The sequence below is a fragment of the Pithys albifrons genome, chromosome 4 (genome assembly GCF_047495875.1).
Source record: "Pithys albifrons albifrons isolate INPA30051 chromosome 4, PitAlb_v1, whole genome shotgun sequence".
NCBI classification, from domain to species: Eukaryota; Metazoa; Chordata; class Aves; order Passeriformes; family Thamnophilidae; genus Pithys; species Pithys albifrons.
The window spans coordinates 24,921,984-24,940,578 of NC_092461.1; the positions used below are offsets into that span (position 1 = coordinate 24,921,984).

Genomic DNA, 18,595 nt, shown 5'->3' on the forward strand with positions numbered 1-18,595 from the left:
TTGGTATCACCTACATTATTTGGCTGCTGAGATCACTAACTAAAAACAGCATGGCTTAGCTTTATGGAGTAGAGAGGTCCAGTCAACCATCAGCTTAGGGAGAATATTTACAGGAATCCATGAGTAAGAAAACTACAAAGCAACTTCAGAGAAGGCCACATTTTCTTGCTGGATTTTACAGAGCACGAAAATACTTAAGAATTATCTGCTAATTAATGATATATCAAATCTATTTAACAGAAATAGAGCTTTTGGTTTGATTTTGGTTTTGGTGGGTTTTTCAGATTTTCAAAAGACTGCTCATGCAAAAGCCAGGAATTTGCTATGGCATAGGAAGTTGCTATGGGATAGACACGTCTCTTGTTAACACTAGACCTAGCATTCCTAGTTTGTTTTGCAGTAAGCCCAGGGGCCTCTCTGGAAAATTCCATTTCTCCCTTAAGATCTATTGACTTGGTTAGCAATTTGATTTTTCAGTGCAATACATTGCAGTAATCACACTTGGCAATCACAAATGTGGATTAGCATAGTCAAGCGTAGAAAGACAGGGTGCAGTTTCCTGTCCAGCCTCAGGCAGAAGGGGACATTTTGTACAGCTGGCATCGTGCATGTTTGCAAAAGCAACATAAACATGAAAAAGGCTCCTCAGGCTTTACATTTTGACACATCCCAAAGTTCAGTTTAGTTAAGTGCTTCCTTTTGCCAAATGAAACTATACCTGCTTGTGGAACAAAAGAAAAAACAAAACAAAACAAACAAACCACATACTAAGAAACCCACAACATATGGTCTAGCAGCAAACTAGGAGCTGTGTCAAAGGGTGGATCAATATCTGTTGCTGCAACTATAGAACTATATTTCCTAGAAAAGTGGAAAAAAAGCTTGGTGAGAAATGCTGACCTGCTTGCAGATTTCCTTTTTGATAATCATTCCCTCTACTCTCCTGTCTCTAAGCAATCTCAACCTTATCAAAACAGAAAGTACAACTGGTAAAGGATCTTCTATACGCACAACTGGTAGAGTAATCCTGGATTTCCTAGCAATATTTTACCAAAGAAAGGAGAAATAGCTGTAGTTCTAGTAAGAATGAAGATGACTTAATCTCTTACTTTACAAGATGATTGCTGTTCGAGCCTACCACTCTTGCCTTCTGCCTATGACCCACAATCAAACCAATCTTTTATTTCCAAAAAGAAATTGCAAAAGTTTAATCTGAAATTTGACTGCTGTTAGACAACCTTTCCATCAGGAAAGAACACAGATTTTAGCTATAATTATTCCCTACAGAGTTAAGCACAATGCATGCACCAACAGGAAGTCAATACTAGATGTTCTCAAGAAAGACATCAAAACTTAAACTGATAAATGTTTTTTGTCAAAATATATTCTAGAAGAAAAATGGGATTTTTGGTAAGGTATTTTCTAGCTTTCAACTGAAAAATACTACAGTGCTTCCACTAGCAACAGTAAATGCAAAGTGGTGTCTTTATTCAGGGAAGGTGAGGAGAGGGTAGTTAGATAAAGGAGCAACTACGAACTGTGGAGATACTTTTTCAGGGAACTGATGGAAAGGGGGAGGAGAAATTTTGAAACTGTCCCAGGAGAAATAAGTGGGTGGTTTTGGACCAGTCCTTGACAAACCCCTCCATGCAATTAAGCGATATTCCTGGTGTTTGTCAGTAAACTGTCTAGATTCTCTACGTGTAATAAAATTCATGGAATCCTGCACTTACCCTTCTTTCTTAGCACAGTCGTTCATATACATTAACTTGCCATAAAGAATAAAACCTTTTTATTCACTGAGAGTATGTGGTTTCACTAACCCACATTTTGAAATGGAAAACTCTTAGTGAATTACACAGCTCTTTGGAAAGATCAGCTTCGGGTTTTATCAGCTGAGTCTTTTCTCATGTGACAGTCTCTGAGCCTTTATGCAGTCTAGGTCCTTATAAATGACTGCAAGGAACACAAATCTGTTTCCTAAAGTCATTTATTTGTTTGCTTGCTTGTTTTTTTTTCCCAGAGATTTTAATATTATCTTCTACTTTTTGCTGTAGACATACCAGAGACAACACTTATAAAAGGATATGCACAACCAAAGTACCCTCTTAAATCAGGGTCATCATGTCTACAATATTCTGCAATAGCCAGAGAGCTATGATAAGAAAATCTACCCAATTATCACCCTTTAACAGTTTCTCAGTCATGGTTATGCCTGCCAGCTTCTCATGAAAAGACTAAGTGGACAGGTGGGACAACTTGCACCAGCAGTGACATTGTCAGCCAGATGTGTAACCAGCACTGCCACAAATGTGCTCTTGCAGTTTCCAATAATTAGTATCCTTTGATTTTGCTAGGCTGCTGTACAAGGCCTTCACAGAGAAGCTATCCAAAGAAAAACTTCTGTGAACTGCAGTGGGTTTAGCATCAGGCTAAATCAACCTTAAGCAATAAATACGCTTTAATTCTGCATTTATTTTACATGTAAGAACTAAGGATAATCAGATCTACTGGGAAAAGGGCTGTACCACTTTTTTTCCTTGATTTTTTTGTTTGGTTTTGATATTATATAAAGTTCCATATAAAAGGTTCAGTGTGGACACAACAGAAAGGTCTCACCTCCTATTTTATTCCTGGCTGATAAAGAAAACAGAGATGTCATAAACAGATTCACAGACCAACTGATGTTGGAAAAGGCCTCAGGAGGTCCAGCTTCCTCCACAAATCAAGATTTACCTTGAATTCACATCAGGTATCTGAGAGTTTTGACAACCTTCAGGGTCACAGACTCCACAGCCCCTCTGTGCAACCTGTTCCAGTCCCTGACAATCCTCATAAAAGAAAACAAGCACAACCCCCAACTTGCATCCAGTCAGAAGGTCCCATTTCATTTAATAAGCACTGTCTCCAAATCTCACAGCATGGACCTAAGTAAAAAAAGGGTAAAGACTTTTCAAAGAAATGAAAAGTAATTTTTAAAGGAATGAAAAGTTAAGGAACAGAGTCTTGTCAACTTCTTGTGTAGTCTCATGAATACTTATTTAGGATTACACTATATTTTGCATTTATTTTTTCAATTCCAAGAAACTCCCTAAAGTGGCATGTGATAGCTTCCTTCTCCTTGTTCTCCTGTGATCTCTCTGCTTGGTCTGTTCTCTAACTTTTCTCCCCAATACCAAAATTCTAAGCATATTTCCAATTCAATGTTCATTCAAGAATGGACTGACTGTAAGCCTTTAAACAACAGACAGTCCAAGCTCAGCTTTTCACCATTTCTATTAACGTAAAGCTCCTGAAAAGCATACCCAGTCCCTATGCTTCAACTGTGTGAAAAGGTAGCACACAGAGGGCCCATAAACCCACTGCTGCACCAGCTAAGGACTGATAATGGGCAATTTCCCTGTTTCTCTTTGGTAACATAACCTGAGCCTTTAACCATTCTTTTTTTGTCCCCATTCAATGAACAAACAGTCTTCTGTAGGGCATGTATGTATTTCTGTGTAGAAATCTATAATGCATTGAAGTATTGAGTCAAGGAAGTGGATTGTTTTTAATGTCTTTTCAAAACAGAGGAGAAGCTCAATTACTGAGGTTCACTAGTGCTCTCACTGCTAGTTATATAGTCTATTTAAAAATCCTATATACTCTTCTCAAATATCAAAGGGGAAAACCCCGACTCTTTAATCATTATTTCATTTTATGTATGTTCTCTTCTGTGTTAGCCTCTTTTAGCCCCTGATTTCCTTTGGTCTTCAAACTCATCCTTACTCCCATCTCCTTTTTCAAAAAGGATGGTGTGAAACCTGTCACTGCTTCAGTGTCTGAACTCCTTTTATTTGCCTAAATAGTGTTAAAAGGGGAAAAAAAGTAAAAGATGTTCAAAAAGTATTTTCTTTGTTGCCTTTAGTACACCTTTCCCTTTAATTTTCTTCTAATATTTTTACTTCATTGTCTTCCCTAGTATTCAATTTTTCTTTCTCTCAAAGGTCCCTAAATTTTCCAAATGTAATACCTTTTTCCCTTTTAGAGCATCCTGTATTGCTTACAAGGTTGTCTTTTGATGTCTCAGACCTTTTCTTTATAGGCTCACCTTTCATTTTGGTTTTTAGAGCTATTCACCCAACAAAAGTCCAAGCCCATGTTATTATAAGCATAAAACTTAAAAAGCTTCATTTTGTGTGCTTGAATTGTACTCTCTCTGGGAAAGCTAAGCAAATATGCCAGCTAACTAGGCATATACTAGACTAGACCTAACATATCTTCATATATGCACAACATGTTCTTACACAAATATATATGTATATTCAACACAAGACACAGTTGTGTGGTTTTATATCCAGGTGGCCAACAGCTGGAAAGACTGAGGCCAGAATGAAGATAAGCTCCAAGTTTCCTGAAATCATAAACAAAGACATGCATTTATCTTCATTTCATGGGCCCCTGCTGCTACTTTATTGCCCTAGACATTGCTAGGAGTATACACATTGAGACAGAAGAATTTCTATGTGTTTCTGCCATCATTCTCCCCAACTAGCATGGTCTCTGTATCTACTGCTGAACAAGGACACATACAGCAAAATGAGGACTGTAGATTTTACATCAAAGAAGATATGGCTCCACTGTTTATTGTAAGTGTCACACACTACAACTTAACAGTTAGTTAAGGATTAATAAAAAACAAAATCAATTACAAACATATTTGTGTGCAGGAAACTTTGTTTTTGACAGTGAGACTATGTATTCCACATAGTTTTAAAGTACTGGACATTACAAAGAACAACACAAATTATTTTTACATATATTTTCAAATTTCTCTTCCATGCTTGCATCAAATGTCTAAGGAACTTTAAAAGGGTTTTATCCAGTGACTGCTTTAAAATAAAATAGATAAAAAGCTCAGAAACAGAAAACTGAAAGGATCCGGTCTCTGTGGATGGGAGTCCAAAGATCCACATTTTCCAGTGAACTGCTTGAAATACTGGACTATGACCCTCCATGCCTTCTGGTATAGTAAGAGGGATTTTTTAATTCCTTCCCTCTACAGTGACTCAGTTTTTCAGGAGATATGGAACATGCTTCTATTCAGCATAGGTGGCAGCCTAGCATTCAGGACAAGCCCTGAGGAGTGGGAGAGTACTCTCAAGATCAAGAGAAGAACAGAGCCTGTGCCCCCTCTTTCCTGGTTAAGTGCTATAACCATAACTTAATGGTAACCTCCTGTAAGCCAGTAAGCTGTGAGATAGGTGGCAGGCACTGATCTACACATCATCACACCTCACAGATAGAGCTTGTCTGTGTGCCTGGTGAGCTCAGAAGTCACAGCAGGGTAGACACTTCTCTGCTCAGCATTCCAGTCCCACCAGGGTGGAGAGGCAGTGATCTGACACAGAGAGAGGCAGCTCTGGCTATGGGACCAACACTGATTGCAAGCATCAGCAGATCTTGTCACTACTTCAGAGAGAGAATTAGTTAACTGAGATATTTCTGAGTTTACAGTGATGAACTCCAACATCCCTGCCTCACCTAGATCCTCTTTTTGTATTTTTCCTATTAACACAGAAATAAGCTCTCAGGGCTAATGTTGTATTTCAAAATGTACACAAAAAATTTCTAGACACTTAATTATACAATCTAAAATAAATAATGCACAGTAAAGAAAGTAAACTCCCATAAAGAAATCTTCACTTTCAAATGTGTCACGATTCCCTTTTTCCAAATAAAGGTGCTACTGAAGATTTCAAAAGTGCCTAAGCACACTTTGAAATCTAAGAAAGGTGTATTTTGAATACACTAGTTTTGAATATAAATACACACACCTCGAATATACAAATGATAACCACTATTGGTAAGTCATTCAGTATTACCAGTTTTTAACCTATTCCCTAGTAGTGTAAGTTGGAAGAGACAAGACAATATTTGTGGGTGGTAGTGGCCTTTTCTTCTTAGATTTTTATGTTAATACATGAGAGCAATCACAGTTTACTTTGAGCTTTCCTTCCCAGAAATCTTGAAGCACACGATTCTGAGTCCACATGTCTCTCAGTATACCAGTCTGCTTTGTTCTTATTGTTTACCTTTTCTTTTTTCAGGTTTTATTCCACAACCATCAACACTGTCCATTTAGAACAATTAAGGTAGCTGGGATATACCTTATACACAGTGAATTTCTTTACCCAGTCATTCACAGCTAGCACCTACATTGCTTTATATGGTTCCAATTGCATGAGAAAGTGCATAATAATTTCCCAGCCCAGCATAGGACAGCAACATGCCAGGTCACCAACATATAAATGAAACCACCAGCATTTAAGAGTTAAATGAAATGCCATCTCCCATCTCTCTTAACCCTTCATCCAGACCTCTCTCCAAAGGTTTAGCTTAAAAGTTTGAAAAGCTGAGTCACCACAAAGGCTGTTTTTATTGCATCTCTAAAAACCTGACAGGAAGGTCTAGTCCTACATCATACTCTTTGCTGGAAGGTATTCATCTGGGTCCCTACCAGCAGCAAACAGAAACACACACCCATCCAGGGACTGTGTTGTCAGAGGCAGGAGTGTAAGGGGACTTAAGAAGCATAAGAACTACAGTAGTGACACACTGCTCTGCTGAGCCTAGATCCTCTCCCCTGAAAGTGGTCAGCTGAAGATGTCTGGACATTGTTTATAAAAAAGAGACAGTGTATATCCTTCTAGTTACCAGACATGTGCCTTCTGATTCTGCATCTAGAACAAATTTTGTTCTAGTAAGCAATTGAGTTATTTATGAATTCACAGAGTTGCTTTAGAAACTCATTTATACTTTTAGCCCTCTCAAGATTGCACTGGGAATGAGTTCACAACATAATGGTACATTGTGTGATGAAGTACTTAATTTATTTTTAAATCAAATAATTCCACTGACTGACTTGAGTCCTTGTATTTTGAGAAGTTGTGATTAAATTATTTCACACTCCCATTCTCCGTGCCACTCCTGATTTTATGGCTCTGTGTGATACTCTGCCCTTTTCCAAGCAGGAAGGTGTGAAGTTATACCATGTTCAGAACATACTCCCTGATGCTGACTGACCTCATTGCAATTAATCTATATGAGTTATGAAAAGAGCAGTGTTATGTGGTTAATAGCTAAACATGAGTAATGTTTACATCAAAATTTTTGAATTCCCTTCCCCTTTAACAGTCTTGAAATATCTAAATGAATTTACACTCAGGCCTTGCACAGCTGGGCTGTCTGTAAGCCTTTCAGGCAATCTCACTAAGGTGGACTGAACCAGCTCTGATTCAGAAAAGTCTTATTATATTCCCCTCAGCACAGCACAGCACTTTAAGACCAGAGCTGCCTTTGGGCAAAGCAGGGTGTTAATTGCCAAAATGGCTGGGTAGGTTACACGGGGCACAGAGTAGATGGTGGCAGAAAGGCAGAAGCAGCCCTGATGTGAAGAGTTAAACAATGCATGGGGGAAACTCGCCCCTGTGCATACACAGCCAGAGTGCTCCTTTGGAGACAGAGGGAGCAGAGCTGCATGCTCAAGGATGAGCAGATCTGACCTCAAGGAACAAAGCTCCAGGACTGAGACCCACAGAAAAAAAACCCTGCCAGATGTTTTAATAGGAACAGTAATTTCTTTTTTTCCTAATTTAAAATTCTAAAAAACTATTTTGGCTTTTATTTGGCATTTCATTTTTTATCTGTAGTTTGTCCCAGGGAATTATAATAATGCAGTGTTTCCTCTGAGGATGCAATTTTATAAACAAAAATAAAATAATTTGCCGGATTGTTCTAACTTCTTTAGTAGAAAACAATAAAATTATATAATTATATGTTGGTATTAAGTATATCTATATTTTAATAAAGACCAATACATCTTCCATAAAAATTAGAGGGAAAAACCATTTATTTTTGGAAGTCCAAATCCATGGTCCTTATTTAACATGGTGTTATGATGATTGACTTCAACTACTTCTTTTACAATTTTTACAAAGAAAACAAACAAAAAAATGAACAAAAAGCTACAGAGGTCTCAGCAAATATCAAGTTTTAACTAAGTAAATAAGTCCATTGAAGCTAAGGCAATCACCTGCAGGCAAGATTTAGCTATTAATGGAAGTCGTGCCAAAGCTCATTTGTCAACACTTGCAGGAATGAGAGAACACAACAGGACTACAGACCAGATGTTCCCTCGGGAAATATACAGGTGAAATGTTGCTTTATGGGAAAAATAATAAAATATATTTGGGGTGGGGTAGGGGGTGTGTGTTCATAAAAAAAACAAAACAAAATGAAACGAAAAACCACTGTGATAACATCAGGATTTTCTGACTATGAGAAAGTGGGAACATTCAACTGCTGTCCAGAAAATGCCTTGGGAAGTCACAGTTTGATGTCATTAATCACTTCCAAAGCAACAGGACACAAAAACACCTAATGATCTTTCACCTATTAATGTGGCAACAAAGGATATAATCACTGAAATATTTAAGTTGACCCAGCAGAACATTTGTTTGCAGTTTAAAATGGAATATTTCAAGATGTTCTAGTTGATTGAAACTGCCAATTGATATTGTGTGCTATTAAGCCTCAAGTCTGGAAAATACTGGTTTCCCTTGAATTTCATTGAAAATGCCAACATTTGACAGGTCTGCCTTTTTATCGCACAGCCACAAAACTGAAGCAAATATCAGATGGTAATACAGGATCCTACACACTTGCAATTGGAATGGGGGTTTGTTACTATTTTGAGGGTTTTTGAAGACTAGACTAAGCCATTCTGCTCCTGCGGGCCAAATCCTCAACCTTGATTCAACAACTTATTTGAATACCCAATCAACACCAAAGCTAAAAATTCTCCCAATTGTCAATAAAAGGAGTTAATACAGTTCCTGACAGAAAACTGCTTTCTGAAGCAATTTTAACAGATTTTTATAAGTCTCTCTCCCAACACTAGGCTCTTTCCAAAGGATGAAATATAATAAAGTCTGGTGACATAGTTTATTCCTCGCTACATTCTCTAAAGGTGGACTTCAATGTTTATCAGACCAGAAATCAGTAGGACTTTATAACATGCAAAATTTTGCGCTTATGTTTGAAACTTATTGGTGTGCATTCATAGAAACACAGTTGGGTAGTATTGGTATCTGTCCCATGACACAAATAGAAGTTTTTTTACACCCACCATCTAGATTTGAGATCAACATTCCATGTCATATTTGAAATTGTCAAGGACAATTGTCTAAACTCAGATAGCTGGATAGCTTTTAAAAAAGAAAGGAATTACAGTATCTTAAAAAAAACCCCAACAAACAAACAAAAAAATCCAACACCCCCACAAAACAATCAATTAAAAAAAAAAAAAGAAAAATATGATAAAAATTCAGGAACCAAATATATACATGAGCAAAATAACACTCTTTCTGTAGATGTGCTGCCTAACATCAGGATCTGTAAGAAAATCCATAGGACCACATGGACATGGAAAAACAGAAACATATTGCATCAGAAGTGCATCAGCTTACAATGAAGCAAACCCACTCCCAGTTGCAGACCTTCTTTCGACACAGAACCCATTCCCTCCTCTATTATCACCCCTGGTACTGCTGGTAGCCTTCCTACTTTTGGTCTGAAGAAAGCCAAGTTATACACTTCATAAGTCTGAAATCAGCCTCTGGTCACTTTTCTAGTAAGAGGAGAAGGTTGCTCTAAACTCTTTTGTCCAAGAGTGAATAAAGACCAACTTTATGGCTCTGACAAGGCAAACTATTACAGTTATCAAAGAGTATCACATAGAACAGGCAGCTTGAGGACTCTAGGGACTACAAGCAAACTCTTTTCAGGTTCCATTTGTACTGAAATCATGTTGTTTTGTTGAGCCACTGAATCAAAAGCTTCGCCTTGATGCTGACATGTCCAGTATGAAGTCTGGTCCCTTTACTGCCAGCAAAAAGCCTGAGAGCACCTCTTCCAAGGAGAATAAATTTGAGAACATGACATTAGTCTCCTCTTCAAAGCTGTCATATCCCAGTATAACCCAGCTATTAAGATTTTGGCAAGGAAGCAGTGTCTCAAAAGTACAAAAGTCAAAGCAAAAATGTCAAAGAAAAAGGGAGCTGGATTCTAGAAGGTGTAAGAAAGGGACTGTAACTTGGTACAATGTCTTTGATGCAATGGCACTTAGAAGAGATTACACAGAGTGCAGTATTTTTCAGAGTCATGATTTGAAGAATCTGACCTGTCAGCAGTTTGAGGTAAAGTTAAATTTTATTTTCCTAGTGACTGAGCTGTTAATGGTCTGCCTCTCTGTATCTCTAAGACTTTGGAGCAGAACACACTTTAAGAATCAAAAGCCTTCATCCAGTGATCAGTTCAGAGGCTGGTGATAGATGAGTCTTCTGTAGAGCAAGCACTACTCTTGGGTATGACTTTCCAACTAAACAGTGGGTGTAATATCCAATTTTGAAAACTCTCCTCTCTCTGCCTAAGAATATTCATCTTCTACTCCTCAAACAGGCTGAATACTTGAGAAAAGGAGAAGCTTTAGGTTAAGACAGACCTCTGACATAAGATACCAGAAGGAAAAATTTATATATTTTGTCATGAATTGAGGCTGTTTTATGTACTGTACAACCTCAATACTTATTTTTAAGCAGGGTCTACAGGTGAAGACTGAAGTAAAATATTGTTCTTGGACTTAACAAACAAAATTTTCCTTCAAAAATGACCCTAATATAAAATAAGTCTATTATATTATTTAACTAATATAATTATTTATAACGTTTTTCATGGAATACATGCAGAGAAGTCATTAGTTGGTTAGATGGCTTAAAAGCTCTCTATTTTTATAAGGTTTATTTCTAGATATTCAAACCTGCTTCATAATTCTTCAGAGTAGCAATTTCTAAATTCCATTTAAAGAATTCAAGTATCAAGAAATTATCAAGAACAAAATGTATTCTATCTCCTTCTGTATCTATTTCTACCATTTTTCTGCATGCAGGTTAATCTGTAACAGGAGGAGTTTATCCTTAATACTGCAACTTGGCTTTAGTTTAACTGGCTTAATCTTGCTTGTTTGAATTTCATGAAAAAATCCCACTATAACCTTCCTTTTTTCACAGCCCATTAAATAGTCTATATATATTATATATATCATATATTTATCATATCTATTTTGTATTTCATATAATTTGCCTATGTCTATAATTCCCATTCTTTAATTAATTCTATTAATAGAATACATTCTACTTTGTGGCATAGGTCATTTTTGTAAGCATTTTTAAATGTTTGATAAGTTAATGAGTCATTTACAAGAATACTTTGGGGAAAGAAAATCCTTTCAGTAAAAATGTCAGATGTTCTTGAAACAGAATTTTATGTGATTCCTTTATAATTTTTTTCCTAGTCAGATTTTGTAGTTATTTGCAAAGGCAAGTGTTGATACATAAACATTCCTCCAGGAGCTCTGAAAGGAGAACATAAACATTAACTTCATTGCTGACATAAGGTTACAATTGTTGCCACTCTTACTTCAGAATGGCTCCCTACTTCACCTCTGCTTCTATTAATATGTTATTGATCTAAAGACAGACAAAAGGCTGAACTTGCCTCCTGGGACACCAGTAAAACTTTATTTCTTGTCTTCTGTCTCCACACTGAGCAGCTAGAATTACAAAGGCACAAGGACAGAATGAGTGAACTTACTAGAATTATATTTTCAAATGTATTTATCAACAACAGTAAATGAAGGCACTGAAGTAACTGTTGTAATTCTTTGCTCTTAATACCAATCAAAACTTATCATAAAATGAACAAACAAGTTTGGAATAATAGGCTCTCATTTTAACTTTGTGGCTGGTTTGCTGGGAACTCAAATCTCTCAGTCCTCCAACTTTCTTTCTGTAAAATATGTCTGGTAGTTCATGCATAATTCTCAAGGTTCCTAGAGTGAGGAAAGAATATCTGATCTAAAATCAAACTTTCAATACTTTCATTCAACAAGATGCAATTAATTCACTGAAATTCTCCCTTTACTTTAAGGAAGTCTCTATAAAAATGCAAATTAACGCTGTATATAGGAGTTCTGCATAAACACTCGGACAAGGAGCAAACTGTAATGCTGCCCCGCTACCTACCCTGCAACCAGTTTCTGTCACAGAGCATCGTAACAGGTTTGTTTTTGTAATCCCTTCTTTCCCCGCTCTTTGCAAGATAAGTTATCTCCAGGATTTATAGCAGATATAATCCAGGTTCTTTTTGCCACTTGATTTTATAAAAACCACTAGGCAATTTGTGATGTGCAGAGATTGATTAAAACAAGCAAACAAAAAAGATGGGTTTACGAGAGCCTTTGTGTTTGCAAAACATATCCTACCACAGCTGAAGAGACACAGTTAAGGTAACTTCAGTTGCAGTACTTTTTCTAACAATATCTTGTTTGTCCATCAGCAGGAACTGATGAAACATTGCACCCAATATACTGTAACATAGATTTCCTTTTGTGCCTGGTTTAGTTAAAAAGTTTAGAAACAAAGTCCTCTGACCAACCGCTGAATGTAATAATCCAAGTTATCACCTCTCTAAAAGTTGGGAAAATATAAAAAAAGCCCTAGCCCCTGAAATTTTATATATGGTAGTTCTCTGATTGGAAATGGAGTGGAGCCATCATAAAAGGGTTCAGTTTTTGAGAGTTTTTTCCCACTGCTCTTGACTACAAGACATTAAAAATCTGCAAAGATATTTATTTTCTGGACTTACACAAAGACAGAAATAAATCTGAAGGGATTCTTTTGTTACAGCATTTGTGGAAAAATATTGCATGATGCTCAGAGGAGAATAATCACTATGAAAATTCGGGAGAATTACATATGAATTTCCAGTCAGTAAATGGATTTCCAGTCAGCTTCTGCTCAGAATAAGGGGACTGTTTTCCTTCTTCACATTAAAGAAAAAAAATTGCTCACTGGAGCTAAAGTTTTGGGATGACAATTACCCAAGTAAAATGCCATAAGATGTCTTTTGAGGACAATGATGATGCTAACTAAATGTCGTAATTCTTGCCAAATATATGCTGCTTCATATAAATTAAATATGAACTTTAATGCACAAATATTTCCCTGAATTGTATTTTGCTGCTATTGTGCAGTCATCATCATGCTCTTTTTCTGTGTACGTTTTCTGTGTAATGAACTAGGGTTTCCACTGAGCTTTTTTCAAATGTCCCACTATAACCATTAAGTCTCCGTAGTCATTCAAACAGATGTGAAGGAATTATTGTTTCAGACAGAAGGGAGACAAAAGTAACAGGGGCTCTCAGGAGACCTTCTGATCTGACAATTGGAACTAATCAGGACATCAGAAGACACTGAAAATTGCACAAGACACCTCTGTCTAGGCATGTGATAAGATCCCCAAATAGCAGCCACTGGTAAGCATTACATGCACAATCTTCAAGAACCATGATAAAATACAAGATGATCTTGAAATTATCTTTTATTCCTGTTCCCTATAATGTGATTTTAGTATAGTCAATGTATAGTCTTAATAAAGAGAGCTTATGAGACTTGTTTGGCATCATTGGTATCCACAAAACAAGGATGGATTCATCATCAACCTTGTAAAATTTACTTCATACACCTTTTTTTTTTTTTGAGGGGGGGTATCATGTTTATCTTGTTATTATGATTAATTTCACCTTCAATCGCAGTGTCTGACATGTTAATTGCTCTACTTGTTCATAAGGCAAGTGGGAGCCAGTGAGGTGCACAGCCCTGACTACAGCAATTTGCCTATTGATCTAATACTTCTCAAAGGTTCTCCTGACCAATAAAATGTCCTGCCTGGTGGCCAGTATATACAGAATTCTTGCAAGAGTTTCTGCCATCAGTGTCTCAAGCCTCTCTGTGATGGATGGAGAAGTTTAGAAAGAGCTGTACTTACAGCAGAACTAAATAAAAATTAGTATCTTGTGCAGCAGTAGTGAGAGCTAAAAAAGAACTCTACCCACATTCAGAAATATCTATGGGAAACTTGACATAAAAGGACACACTTTACTGTATGAATAATCTTTGTATTTAGGCAAGTAAACAGTTTGCTCATATCTAACATATCCTTTGTGGTCTAAACATTCATGGTTTGCCAGCTGTTGCAGAAGGATCTCATGATGGTGAGCAACAAGGCAATAGAATAGCAGATGAAACTCAGTGGCAATAAATATAAGTAATGAGCAATCCTGACTGCACACACAGTAACAAACAAGCTTACTACCCTCAAGAAAGAGGTCTTATAGTCCCTGCAGATGGTTCTGTGGAAACAAATGGAAAAATGCTCACTGGTGACCAGAAAGACAACAGATCATTAGAAAATAAGTAGAGCACAAAACAGAGACCATTGTGCCACAGTATATACCAGTAATGTGCTCAAAATCAGAATTATCTGCTCCTCTGCATTCGACAAAGAGTCTATTGCTGGAAAAAGAATAAAAGAACGATAACACCACCTCTGCATAAAAAACAAAGGAGCACAATTAGATGCTACAGAGAGGAAATGGAACGATAAAATGAGTACAACAGAAATACATAAAATGAAGAGCAGTGTGCAGTGGGTGAATAGGTAATTGAAGTGCTAAGGGTCACCAGATGAAAAATAGCAGGTATGGGGCTCAAAGGAAATATGCCTAAGTATTCTTTTAACAGTGTGTGATCAAACAGCCTGGTTAAACAAGGATTTTCTAGAATATTAGAAATTATTTAAAAGAAAAGCATTAGGCAAACTAATGGAGAAAATTTCATCTTGAACAGTAAAACGCAAAGAGATGAACACTGGCTCAGGAAATCCTTACAGGTGTTTGCTGGAAACTGGATAGTGGATTTATTGTGAAGTAGTAGTCAAATCTACTGCAAACAACTTATCTTTGTAAATTTGCATCAATTCAACAGGATAATGTCTAGAAGCATATTATATTCTGAATTTTAAATCAAAGTGCACAACTGGTCTTATAATTAAAATCACATTACTTCTGCTCTACAACTGAAATAAACAGCAGGGGATTTGAAAAACCTCATCAGTACAGTGATTCCCACAGAGTGAAGGTGAAACAATTTGAAGGGGAATCAGAAGGAAAGTCTAGGGTGTTATAAAACCCTTTTTCTTTATGGTTCATATAAATTTTGCATGGAACACATTTTCAATGAAAATTAATTCACAGCTTAGTAGCCAGAGCGTTCTTTTGAGACTCAAGAGAACTTTGTCCTCCTCTTCTTAGTCTGCTGCTAATTTACTGCATAACTCCCTCACATCCTTTGTGCTTTAATTATTTCACTTACAAAGCAGAGATAAAATATTTTACAAAAATGGTCACTTTATTGAGATCTATGAATTAATGTTTATTTACTGATCATGAGCCTATAAAATGAACCTGACAGAGCAGCCCTATTCTGGGACAATGATTTGAGTAACCTGGTAGAAGTTAAAAAGGAATTATTAAGATAGATCTAAAAAATGTCTTTTACTGGAGTCTCTGTGCATTGCTGATGTCTTTATTAATTTTCCTGATGTTTCCCTTTACAAGATTTCTAGAACATTTTATCTTAGTTTTTAATGAAGTTTAGCTCAATACACACATTCTCTTTTTCCTGGAAAACAGGAGGATGATACAGGGAAGAGACTGGTCTCTGTTGAGAGAGTAGTTGTATTTGCATCTCATTTCTATCAGATGCTGCCTATGCTTTCTTAGAATGATGGCAACTTGTTTGAAGTGGTTTTCCAGCATGAGGTACTTGAACACTACGTAAACAATGCCTCATTTTTTTTCAAATAAGGCCTGGAGAATATATAAGTATCAACGTGTAACTTTCTATTAATAATAGGGTTTTGTCATTTACCAAGCTACTAGCCAATTCAAGGAAAATTTTATTAGCTACTAAATCAAATATTTTAGATTTATTTGTATGTAACAATACACTTTCAATATTTTTTGTCTAGTTTAAAAAAATACTCTGCATTTCTGTCAACCTACATCTTATTAACACTTTGTAGCTCTAATTTTAGTTGAATAATGTGACACTAGTTCTACTGCTGGAAAACAGAGTAGCCTTCTAAATCCTGGACTGACATTTGTGCTGGTTTTAGCTGAAAATGAGTTAAATTTCTTCATAGCAGGCTACATTTTGTATTTGTGCTAGAAACGGGGTTGATAACTCAAGGATGTTTAGGTCTTGCTGAGCTGTACTTGCACAGAGTCAAAGCCTTTTCTGTTCCTCACCCCACCCTGCAACGAGGAGGCTGGGGGTGCACAAGAACTTGCGGGGAGACACAGTCAGGACAGATGATCCCAGCTGACCCAAGGGACATTCCATACCATATGGCATCATGTTCAGCATATAAAGCTGGGGGAAAAAGAACAAAGATTGGGACATTTGGAGTGATGGTGGGTTTTTTTCGAAGTCACCACTACTAGTGCTGGAGCCCTGCTTTCCTGGGGATGGCTGAACACCTGCCTGCCCAAGGGAAGGGGTGAATGAGTTCCTTCTTTTTTCTTTGCTTGTATGTTTTACTTGTGAAACTGTCTTTAACTCAATCCATGAGTTTTATCACTTTTATGTTTCCAGTTCTCCTTCCCATCCCTTTCAGGGGGATGGGAAAGGGCACTGAGCAAGCAGCTGTGTGGGGCTTAGTTGCTGGCTGGGGTTAAACCCCAACAACACTACACCCTCTAGATTTTACTAGTTGACTACTCCCTGTATATGTAAATCAGAGAGTTAATTCTGCCTTTATATATTCCTGTATTGTATGGCAGCTTTCTAAGAGATAAGCCATTCTTTTACCTGTACTCTAACAAACATAATCAGCTAGGTCAAGCAACCTTCATTTGTTTGGACCTGTTGCAGGCTGCTTCCAGTTGAGAATATGTGATTCTGAAAAATGTATTTACCTACAAATCCCATGTGATCTGTGTACTTCTAGCCCGCAGGACACCAGGAGAATCATGTTATGATGAAACAAACATATTACAAAACACATTCACATTCTAGTTATACATCACCTCGGGGCTCGTTGTTTAAACCTTCACAAAAATATAAAACAGAGATACATAATTTTTAAAATGCAGTATACCCACGATTGTTTTATATTTCCTTAGATACAAGGATAGAAGAACTATATTGAAGTCCTGATATACAGACCTATCAAGATGACCACATTTTAGATACAGAAATATACCAGCATGAAACAGTCAACTTGCTATAGTTCTAATATGATTAAAACAAGTGTGTTTATATTTCATAAGCTGTCTCACATCCCATTTGTCTCACAAGTAAAAAAATATAAACTGTTAATATGCTATGTCAGGACAATACCTGTGTACAGTCAACAATGCTAGTGCATTTTTATGCCTGAATATGGCATACATTCACTGATAAATGAAAATACACAGAGTCAATTTGTACAGTAAATTCAAATTAATGACAAGTCTCAGCAGCTGTATACGTAGAATAAACATTCCAGATTGCCCACAAAATGAAAACATTTACCTTACAAAGACTGATAGGTTGAATGCCAAAGACTGAATTCAAGTTTCACTGTGGTTGTTGTTGTATGAGATATTCTGGTAGGAGTTCAGCCTCACATGACAGTGGCTCATTTGAAACTGGCAGTGGTGTCATGAACAGCAATAAGGAGGAGGAAAAAGTGAAAGGAAGGGAGCTAAATCTAGATTAAAAACCCAACCATCATCCCCCAGTATCCATATCCTTTGTGCACAGGTTCAGTTGCCTAAATCTAAGCTAGACCTTCAAATCAAAATGTATTGCTTGCTCTGTCCACTTCAGTTTTCAGCGTGGAGCTTTCTTAAATACTGCTGAAAGCACACAGTGCTGTGACTATGCTTGGTATGACTTTATTAAGATATCTCGAATATAAATGAAAGGTCAACTTTGAATTTCCAATTTGTTTTTACAGTTTTTGTTGGGTTATATACATATGCATCAGTACACAGTATCGTCTCCCAGGTCATATGGCAAGAAGCATCAACACATTTTAAGAAAGAGATTATGAAGACATACAGAAGACCTGAGAAGGCTGCGTTTAGATTCTTAACTTTTATTGTTATTTTTTTAAGGCCATTGATTTAAACTTTTTCTTTTTAAGCACCAGCTGGCCACAGCTATCTTCTATTTTTGCTCCAAGAAATTTTAGGCAATTTACATATAATTTTCAATTATCCTCATCAAATGTTTTTGAGGGTGATTTTTGAGAACTCATCTTGAGTTGTACGACTGAACTCCTATTATTCTAAAAACATAACTTGCTAACTAGAATAATTAATTAATCCTAGATTTGCATAGAAGAAACTTTTAAAAGAGTTCTTAATGCTTTGTACTTTGCATCTATTAATAGTCTTACAGATTATTGTTACAAATGTGGTGTTCAGGAAAAGAGTGCATAAAAACTGAAAGGGGAAATAGCTGAACCTGGAATGACACTGCTTACAAATGTACGTGCCTGTGCAAGAACAAGCTGGTGGTTCATGGCAAGGGACAATGCTGGTAACACATGCATTCCAGATAAAAGTCAATGAATTGAAATACTTTGGAAGTGTTAAAACAGTAGT

The 18,595-nt window shown here is 36.8% G+C and overlaps 1 protein-coding gene across 1 annotated transcript in view; it reads right to left on the bottom strand.

Annotated features, from left to right (window-relative positions):
• The window catches only part of SEMA5A (semaphorin 5A), a 395,174-nt gene extending 377,615 nt beyond the window's left edge, over positions 1-17,559 (bottom strand). Inside the window, exon 1 of the mRNA XM_071553669.1 lies at positions 17,517-17,559. The gene's annotated coding sequence lies outside the window, so the exon portion shown is untranslated. The remainder of the gene's footprint in view (positions 1-17,516) is intronic.
• Positions 17,560-18,595: the final 1,036 nt, after the last annotated feature.